Source organism: Drosophila teissieri, chromosome 2L (assembly GCF_016746235.2).
Source record: "Drosophila teissieri strain GT53w chromosome 2L, Prin_Dtei_1.1, whole genome shotgun sequence".
Classification (NCBI taxonomy): Eukaryota; Metazoa; Arthropoda; class Insecta; order Diptera; family Drosophilidae; genus Drosophila; species Drosophila teissieri.
Window position 1 is genome coordinate 23,359,337 of NC_053029.1, and position 10,186 is coordinate 23,369,522.

The 10,186-nt window shown below is 42.4% G+C and overlaps 1 pseudogene; it reads left to right on the plus strand.

Annotated features, from left to right (window-relative positions):
• Positions 1–5,733: 5,733 nt before the first annotated feature.
• On the plus strand, positions 5,734–8,543 carry LOC122623752 (annotated as a pseudogene).
• Positions 8,544–10,186: the final 1,643 nt, after the last annotated feature.

Here is a 10,186-nt window from a genome sequence, read left to right on the forward strand (position 1 = left end):
TAAGTGCGCTGCTTTTAACGGCCGAACAAGTGATGACCTAGCTGAAGGCCCTAATCTAAAATACTGTTGTGATACTTCCCTAGGAGTTGCGAATGAAATGCAACTCTTTATGCGCCAAACTAAAGGTGGCTTGAAAATACTGATCAGCAGTTTTGGCGTGGCTAGAGATAGTTTTCGTCGAGCTGATGATCTTCTTTCTGCGCTTGATTCACAATTTAAAAGCCTCAAACTATTAGAAGAATCTTCAAAGCGCAAGAAAGCCGCTGGTGGTAGGCTGCCTAAGGGGAATGCCCCGCAATCTTCGGCAAGTGATCAACATGACTCCACAGCTGATCAGTTGACGATCGCAGCAAACCCTCAAATGTTGCTTAGATCGGCAGCTAAAAAACATTCGGTGCAATCCGATCAATCGGTTGTGGAGGGAGTCCAGATTCCGTTTTGTCCGCACTGGTTTATCAACCGATGATTTCACCCGTCCCGAATTGTTTACCACCACAAAGGAATATTGAGTCCGGACTACCGGCACAAGTTGGCACTTCAGAAATACAACCTGCAGTGCCAAAACCCCTCTCGGTGGTTCCACTAAAGAAACAAATTTTTGTTTCTCGGCTTTCCCCTGATCAAATATCATCTGATGTACTGTATTATATACAAGACAAAACAAAAGTCGACAACATAAAAGTGGAAAAATTTAACTTTTCTTATGCTATGGACATCTCATCTTTCAAGATAACTGTCCCAAATGAGCTATTCTCAACCATATGTTCTGGTGATTTTTGGCCGGAAAGTATGATTGTGAAAGAGTTTGAAGCTAAGATTAAAAATAGAAAAAAGGGCCCCTGGGAATTTAACTTCCCACAAGAGGCCAGATCACTGCCACATCCTCCTCCACTACTTCTACTTCTTTATCTTCAAAAAACTAAAATCTAGTCTCACTACCTGTTATCAAAATATAAGAGGCTTGTGTAGTAAGCTAACTAATTTGTATTCTAATAGCCTTTCCTTTGCATCCCATATTATTGTGTTTACAGAGACTTGGTTAAAACCGGAGATACTTAACTCCGAAGTTTTCCCAGGTATGTACACAGTATACAGGCATGATCGTCCCTCCAGGCGGGGAGGTCTGCTGTTAGGTCTACCCTCACGTCAGAGGAGGTACTTTTTGACGAGTTCCGTAACTTAGAATTCTTATGCGTAAAGCTGTCATTTTCTGATAGCTATGTTTATATTACGTGCTCGTACATTCCGCCGTCTTCTGAATTTCCTGAATATGTTAACCATTTGTCCGCTATCCAATCCGTTACAAACAGACTGTCCGATAGGGACCAACTAGTTGTCCTAGGTGACTTTAATATACCAGGCACTAAGTGGTCCACAGAGGAACAGTCAAATATTCTCCTGCCTATAGCACAGCATGACTTTATTGACGGCTTGCTTGACATATCGTTGTCGCAAGTTAATTATATTCGAAATTCTCTTGGTCGTTTATTGGATCTGTTTTGTTTCAAGTCCTGAAAGTGTGTTTCTGACTAGAGTAGCACCTCTTAGTCAACCAGAAGATCCATACCATCCAACTTTCGAGGTGACAATCGACACAGGTACCGTAATAAAAGAGAGGCCAGAAAAGTCAACCAAACGAATTCATTGTTTTCGTAAGGCAAACTTTCAGAGGTTAAATCTTTTTATATCTGGCTTTAATTGGTCCGATCTATATTCTTGCAACATAATGGCCGATGCCATAGATATTTTTTATACTGCAATTAAATCATTTTTCAACTCTTGTGTTCCGATGTACTATCCGTCTACTTCTAACAAACCTCCTTGGTTTAATAAAGAGTTGACACATCTAAGAAATGTTAAGTCCAGACTTTATATAAAATTTAAAAATACCGGTTCTCAATCTATATTTTCTAAATATGTAAGTGCTCGGTTAAATTTTACCGTGCTTAATGCTCAGTGTTATAAGAATTATTTAAACCGTTGTAAGTTCCAGTTCGCACAGGATCCCAAACAGTTTTATAATTTCGTTAACACTAAGCGCAAAACAACCAGTTACCCTTCCTCGCTATTTTTTGAAAATACTTCGGTAACATCGGATCAGGCAATAGCCGATCTATTTGCCAAGTTTTTTCAAACCACATATTCTACGTTACCTCATTCCGAACGACCTTACTCTTACGCGGTATCAAAGTCAAATTTAATATTCTGTCCCACTTTAAACGAAAGCTCACTGCTTTATGATCTTCAGCGAGTTAGGCCTGTCTATTCGCCAGGTCCCGGAAGCCTTGTGCAAACCTCTACTAAAACTGTTTATCTTATCTCTGGAATCTACACAGTTCCCCCAAATATGGAAGGAGTCCTTTTTGATCCCTCTCCATAAAAAAGGTAGCAAATCGGATGCAAGCAATTACAGAGGAATCTCCAAATTGTCTGCTATCCCTAAGCTTTTTGAAAACGTTATCACTCCTCATTTGCAGCACCTTTGTAGGTCAATTATTTCACCATGTCAGCATGGGTTCATGAAACGCGGATCTACAACTACTAACCTTCTGGAGCTAACCTCCTTCGTAGTGCAGGGTTTCAAAAATAATCTTCAGGCAGATGTCATTTATACGGATTTTAGTAAAGCATTCGACTCTGTTAATCATTCACTTTTAATAAAAAAACTTGATTTATTAGGTTTCCCTGTTGATCTCCTAAATTGGATTCTAAGTTATCTGAATGGCAGGACGCAACGGGTCCTCTTTAAAAATTCTCTTTCATGTATTCTCCGAGTCACATCCGGCGTCCTACAAGGGAGCCACCTAGGTCCGCTCCTTTTTACCTTATTTATTAATGACCTTCCCTTAATAATAAATCATTAACGACCTTCCCTTAATAATAAATCATTCGCGTGTACTAATGTACGATGATGATGTAAAATTATGCTTGCAATATAAGGGCATTTCTCGCCATTTGGACTTACAATCCGATCTAGATTGCTTTCAAACCTGGTGCCGTGATAACGTATTAAACTTAAATGGCTCTAAGTGTAAAGTTATGACCTTTTGTCGTGCCAACTCAATGCACGCCACTTACACTTTAAGTGGGTGCTCTTTGGACAGAATAACACATTTTGATGATCTTGGTGTTCTTCTGGACCCTAAACTTAAATTTTCAGACCATATTTCGTCTATTGTCAATAAGGCCAGGGGTGTGCTTGGTTTTATAAAACGCTGGTCAAAGGAATTTTATGATCCTTACATGACCAAAACCTTATTTATTTCTCTAGTCCGTCCGATCCCCGAGTATGGATCACCTGTTTGGAGTCCACAATATGAAGTTCTTCTTCTTCTTACTTTTTGCCTTACGGCGCCTTAATTGGTATGCAAACCCTAGATTACCTCCTTATTCGAGTAGATTAATGTTAATTAACTTACCCTCCTTAGCTAACCGTAGAACGATGCTTGGAACAGTCTTTATTTTTAGCCTTATTCGTGGTGAAGTGGATAGTCCCGACTTGGTTAGTCGGCTAAACTTCACTGTTCCAAGCAGATTTACTAGAAATTACGGACCTCTAATTTTAAATCATTGTAGATCTAACTATGAGTTGCATGATCCCTACAGAGTATTATGTTCTGACTATAATAGATTCTATCCTATTATCTCTAATTCTGACTCTCTGCCGTTTTTAAAGCGACAAATACTAACGTACTTAACGAATTCTTAGATTTTACTACTAGTATACATATATTTCCTCGTCCTTTTCTGTCCTCTATATCGCGTTTATCTTCCCGCGTTTCGAGCCGTACGATACACGGCCGCGCCCCTTGGTCGGTTGGGCGGGAGGTGTGGCCGTGGGACTCGCGCGTTAAAAAAAAAATATATATATATATATATATAAAGTATATATATTCTTGATCAGGATCAATAGCCGACTCGATCTGGCCATGTCCGTCTGTCCGTCCGTATGAACGTCGAGATCTCAGGAACTATAAAATGTTGAGATTCAGCATGCAAACTCCAGAGGCATAGAAGAAGCGCAAGTTTATCGACTCATGTTGCCACACCCACTCTAACGCCCACAAACCACCCAAAACTACCACGCCCACACTTTTGAAAAATGTTTTGATATTTTTTTCAGTTTGGTATAAGTCTTGTAAATTTCTATCGATTTGCCAAAAAACTTTTTGCCACGCCCACAAACCGCTCAAAGCTGCCCCGCCCACACTTTTGAAACAGTTTTGATATATTTTCATTTTTGTATTAGTCTTGTAAATTTCTATTGATTTGCCAAAAAACGCCCACCCTTTCGCCCACAAACCGCCAAAAACTGTTAGTGTTAAAGACTCTCCTTCGCACTTCAAATAGCTTAGTAACGGGTATGAGATAGTCGGGGAACTCGACTATAGCGTTCTCTCTTGTTTTTATTTAAACAATATTGAACATTGGGCATTTAACTTCTGTTAATAAACTATATTGCCTGGAGGAGGCTCACAAAATAATATTTTTTTATACCTGACACCCTTCGGTTATCATTATTACAAAAATATACATATATTTACTAATCGTATAAAAATAAAATTGGCACGAGAATAAATGTATATATACAAATATAGAGAAAAGCGCGGGAACAGTGTTCTGTCAACCTTACCCCACTTTAATCCGATGAGATCTCGAGGCGTTGGATCCTGGGTGTTGCTATATATACTGATGGAATTATACTTACATATACATTAGCCGTCTGTCGGGTCATGGACAAGGGGACTAACGTGTAGCTTCAAGCTTTGCTAGAAGAACGCGCCGTTATTGTCCAAACACCCGGAAGTGCGACTATACTCTCCATCCGTGCCGAGAGTCAGCCTGGCTGAGGGCCCGGGTCACAAAATAGCTCAGTCTCAAACGGAGAGCTCAGGGTACCTGGCGACCCCCTGTTCTGCTGGGCAAATCCTACACAGCCAGGAGAAAGCGAAGATAGCGGCTCCTTCTGCAGAATGGATAAAGAAGGTGGAATGGGCAAGATCCGTATTATCAAACTTCGGCAAGGAAGCCGACCCCTCCGCCAAGTGGCAACGCGTACAGCCAGGGCGATCTTTTGCGGAGATCGCGAAAAACCGCATTCTCCTGGGCGTGGTCGACAGAAACGAACCAAGTTTCAGGGTTCCACGAAATAAGTGGAAGTGGGTGGAGGCAGCCCTAGCCACAAGATTTTAGCCAAAGAACCTGGCCCCCCTCCTGTCTGCAAAGACGTGGGATGGTTCCAAGGCAGCGTCAAGGTGATCGCCTGTGATGACGAGCGCTCTGCGGAGCTATATAAAGCCGCAATAAAGGAGGTTGGGGAGGTGTATAAGGGCGCCGGACTTGTTGCGTTGAGCTGGTCCGACGTACCTTGCCGATCCCGTGCAAGGATCTGGATCCCGGCATCCATCAAGGCGCCGGACCAAATTCTCACCATGCTACAGCGATGCAATTCACACCTTCCCACCTCGGACTGGCGACTCGTGAAGGTCGACGAGATGGAAGGGCCAACAAATCAGGCCATCCTTATTCTAAACAAGGAGTCCCTAGCTTCCATAGAGCCCGCTCCTGGGGAGCGAAACTTCGGTTTCAGTTCAGTGACCGTAAAGGTTTACAAATCGGACTCCGCCAAGAAGGACCAGGAAAGCGGTGGCGGAGAGATCGCGGAGATTGCGTCTGAGATCGAGGCATCGGAAGCCGAGGACCGATGCCTCAATTCTCCGCAGCCTAGCTAACATGGGTTCAATGACGGACCAAGACACATCGGACGAGGAAAGAGCCGATACTACCGTGGTGGAGATGCCCACAGCAGATGTCCGTGAGGCTTCTGCAAATAAACCTCCACCACAGTAAGGCAGCTTCCGCTGCTCTTCAACTCCATCTGGCTGAAGATGGAGTCGACATTGTCCTGATCCAGGAACCTTGGATAGTGGATGGAAAGTTTTCAGGACTAAGAAATATAAGCTTCTAACAGCTCCCAGCGAAGGTAAAGTAAGGGCCTGTATTTTAGCCTAAAAGCACCTTAGCATTTTTCTGCTCTATAATTACAGCGATGCAGATAACGCGGCAGCCACCGTGGAGAGTCAGCCATCTCCGTTCCGAGTGATGTCATCGTACATGGCCTATGAAAGGCAAGAACCGCCGGATGAGCTGGTACAAGACAGCGAAAAGCTGAACATGGGCCTCCTAGTAGGCTGCGACGCAATCGCCCATCAAACACAATGGGAAAGTACAAACACAAACGACCGCGGTGAGTCTCTCTTCAACTTTATTTTTAGTTCAAATCTCTTTATATGTAATAAAGGTAATGACCCCACCTTTATCATTAAGAAACGAAAAGAGGTAATAGACCTAACTCTCGTCTCTAAACCACTATTAGAGAGAGTAACTCACTGGAGGGTGCTAGATAAGCACTCTTTCTCGGACCACAGGTAAATTGGAAAGGCCATCACAACCAACCGCACAAAACTAGTAGTTTTCTCAAACCCAATGAAAACAGACTGGCAAAAATACAAAAATATTTTAAGAGAAAAAATCCCAACGGATCCCCCTTCATATCCTCAAACAATTTCTAGTCCAAACAAACTAGTACCAACTAGAAACCTGCAACTATGCACTAAAAAAGGACTGCCCCAATAGCAAGCTCAAAAGAAAAGGAAAACCTCCCTGGTGGTCGGCAGAACTATCTTCCCTCCGAATGGACTGCAGAACCCTTTTTAACAGGGCCAAGGCAGGAAATAAGGAGTCCCTGGTGACCACCTACAAGGCCATCAGAAAAGCAAAGCGATCCTCGTGGCATTCCTTCTGCTCAGAAATTGAAAATACAGCTGAAGCAGCCAGACTTAGAAAAATCCTCTCCCAATCGTCCACAACTATAGGCTACCTTAAAAGAGCGGACAGCTCCTGGACCAGCACGAGTGAGGAATCTCTAGAGATACTTCTAGACACTCACTTTCCAGAAAACAGCCAAAACGCTCCCAACCCTCCCAACAAACAAACGCCACACTGGCAAGTATCGAACTGTGCATAGACCCAAAGGTCCTCCATTGGGCCATACACAGTTTTAAACCATACAAATCTGCAGGTCCAGACAAAATCATACCCGGACAAATCCAACATGCGGGAAACACAGCCATAAGCCGGCTTCTAGAAATTTTTAAAAAGTCTCAACTTCTTGGACACCTACCGCAATCGTGGCTAGAGTCCCGAATTGTCTGTAGGATAATAGCTTATGCGGACGACGTTGCTATTATCTTTACAGGTAAATACCCCCAAACGCTATGCGATCTCATGAGCGAAAAAGTATGAGCGAAGTATAATATGCAAGACTTAGTCCCACCTATCCTCAACAATCAAAGACTTTCCTTCAGTAGCAGCGCAAGATACCTAGGCGTAATACTTGAAAGGAAACTAAACTGGAAATTGAATCTCACAGACAGATACGAAATGCATCAATAGCACTCTTCACGTGCAAGAAAGCAATCGGGCTCAAATGGGGCATGACACCCTATATAGTAAACTGGATATATACTCAACCTCCCAAGCCCAGAACTAGCTGGCATGGAACAGGCTACAGTTGCGGCAATCAGGCTTAGAGATAAAAAGTATAACCCACAAGAAGCGGGTCACTCGTGCATCCTAAATCACAATCAAATAGTCCCCTCCAGGACAGACTACTGCACTCCAACGGAGTACATACAAACATTGTTCAACACAATTATCCCAGAGAGGGATGAGTGGAACTCACAGACACCTGGCCCCCAGAATGCTATATGCTTCTATACGGACGGGTCAAAACTACAGAACACAGTAGAAGGAAAAGTTTACTCCGAACAGCTAGGCTCACGCATCTCGTTTAGACATCCCGATCATTGCAGCGTCTTCCAAGCTGAAGTAGCAACAATAAGAGAGGCCCTAAAACATTTGAAAGCACTAAAACCGGAAAGCTCACACGTATACATATTCAGTGATAGCCGAGCAGCTATCAAATCGATTGGCTCAATCTCAAGCCACTCAAAGACAGTATCGAATTGCCGCTCATCTTTGCACGAGATGACACAACAATTCGAAATCAGCCTTATATGGGTACCCTGACACAGGGACATAGAAGGCAATTCCATCGCAGATGAACTAGCTCGAGAAGGTATATCGTGCCACTCATACAAGAGATGGAGGACATGAGTATGCCTGCAGCCACATGTTAATTACTACTAAGGGAAAACCTAAGCCGAAACAAACCGACAATATGGGAAAATACCACACACTGTCGCCTAACACGCCAAATATGGCCAAAAATAAGCTTAAAAAGAACGTCAAAACTTCTAAGTTTGACCAGAGCAAACCTCAGCACTGATATGAGAGTCATCACAGGGCATTGGTTGATAGGCTCCCATGCCAGAAGACTAACTGCCCCTTATAACGATTTCTGCCGTAGCTGTAGGGACGTAGAAGAGGAAGAAAATGTAGAGCATCTACTATGCCACTGCCCAGCACTGCAAGCGAAAAGACTTGCTTAACTAGGAAGCAGATTCCTAATAGACACGTCCGACCTGTTTGACACCGATCCACATCGGATACAAAAATTCACGCATATACATTCGTGCACTAATAATTGGTAAACCGAACAGTAACAGTAAGAATATAGGTCGTCTATCAAATATATATAGTAACATATCCATTCTACACCCACAACTCCCCAACTCACACACTCACATTAATGTCTAAGTACAAAACCACACACACTATTGTAACAACTTACACGCACACATTAATGTCTAAGAACAAAATGTAATCAAAGATCGAGAGCCCTTCGATTAAGCTTAGATGTCATTTACGCACAGCATCATATTCCAAAGTCTAGCCTCTGTGGCGAGCCAACGTCGTCCCCTAAACATTCGATCACTTGGCGAAGCCAACTGAAATAACAAAAACTTCCGCCCTCGCAATGGTCTCAGGATTCTCCAATTACTCCTATTTTTCGGGAGCTTCTCTCTCATAATTTTCGAGAGCTTCTCTCTTAATAAACAATTATAACTTAATTCTCTTAAACTTCACTCTTAAGCTATCCCAATCTGCCTATATAAACGCAAACATGTCTCCATAAGGCAGTTCAGTTCTGAGTACACTATCAGCCCATTTCAACTTCGTAATCCATTGTCCAACTAATTGATAATCCAAAGGCTCTAGTTCTTCCTCTATTGGAATAAATAAACGTTTAATAATATATCACAAGCCAACCGTGTTATTTTTTTTTTATTAAACCCTCGGACTGAATTCGTAAATGGCGCAGTCGGTAGGATACTGAAAAAAAAAGAAGTCCTAGTAAACTCGTTATCCTTTGACAATCTAGTGAAAAGAGGAAACTTGTACGACCAAGTAACCTTTTCTGATTGTACCCGCGAATCGGCCGCAACAAAGTGATTTCGGTTCGTTTAAAGTGACTAAAAATCGGTATCCGCACAAGAACCTGTGTGATCGGAGTTAATTTAAAGACCTAATTTTGTGGACCGCTTCGTGAAGTGAGACCTCCACTAAGGTGTTAAAAGGCGCACAGGGCAGTTCACTAAGACATTAGTCTCGACATACTGTAGCAGTCTGTGAACCAAAACAGTAGCCCACTAAAATCAAAAGTGTGACCGCTACTATTTTATTAAACAAAAAGTTAAAACAGTGCAGTTCACTTAAGGCATAAGTCTCGACATACTGTAGCAGTCTGTGAACAAGAAAAGAAAATAACTAAAACTAAAATGGCGTTACCAGCAGAAACTCTTTCTCAATTACTTCGGCAAATACGCCAAATACCACCATTCACTGGAGATCCATCAAAACTCAGCTCGTTCATCAGACGAATGGAATACCTGTTGAACCTATACCTTGCAAACGACGCTCGACAGAAGGCGATCATATTTGGAGCCATCGAACTTCAAATCACTGGAGATGCAGAAAAAGTTTCCCTATTCGGAATGCATAATGATTGGTCAACTCTAAGGGACGCCTTAATCACAGAATTTAAGTCCCAGACACCCCTGGAGGAACTACTAGGAAGATTGTACCGCACACCTTTCAAAGGTAACTTACGTCTATTTTGCGAACAGATGGAAGATAAATCAAATGTAATCATAAATAAGTTAGCATTAGAAAATGACAGAACTAATATTACAGTTTATACACAAGCAATGGCAACCACTAT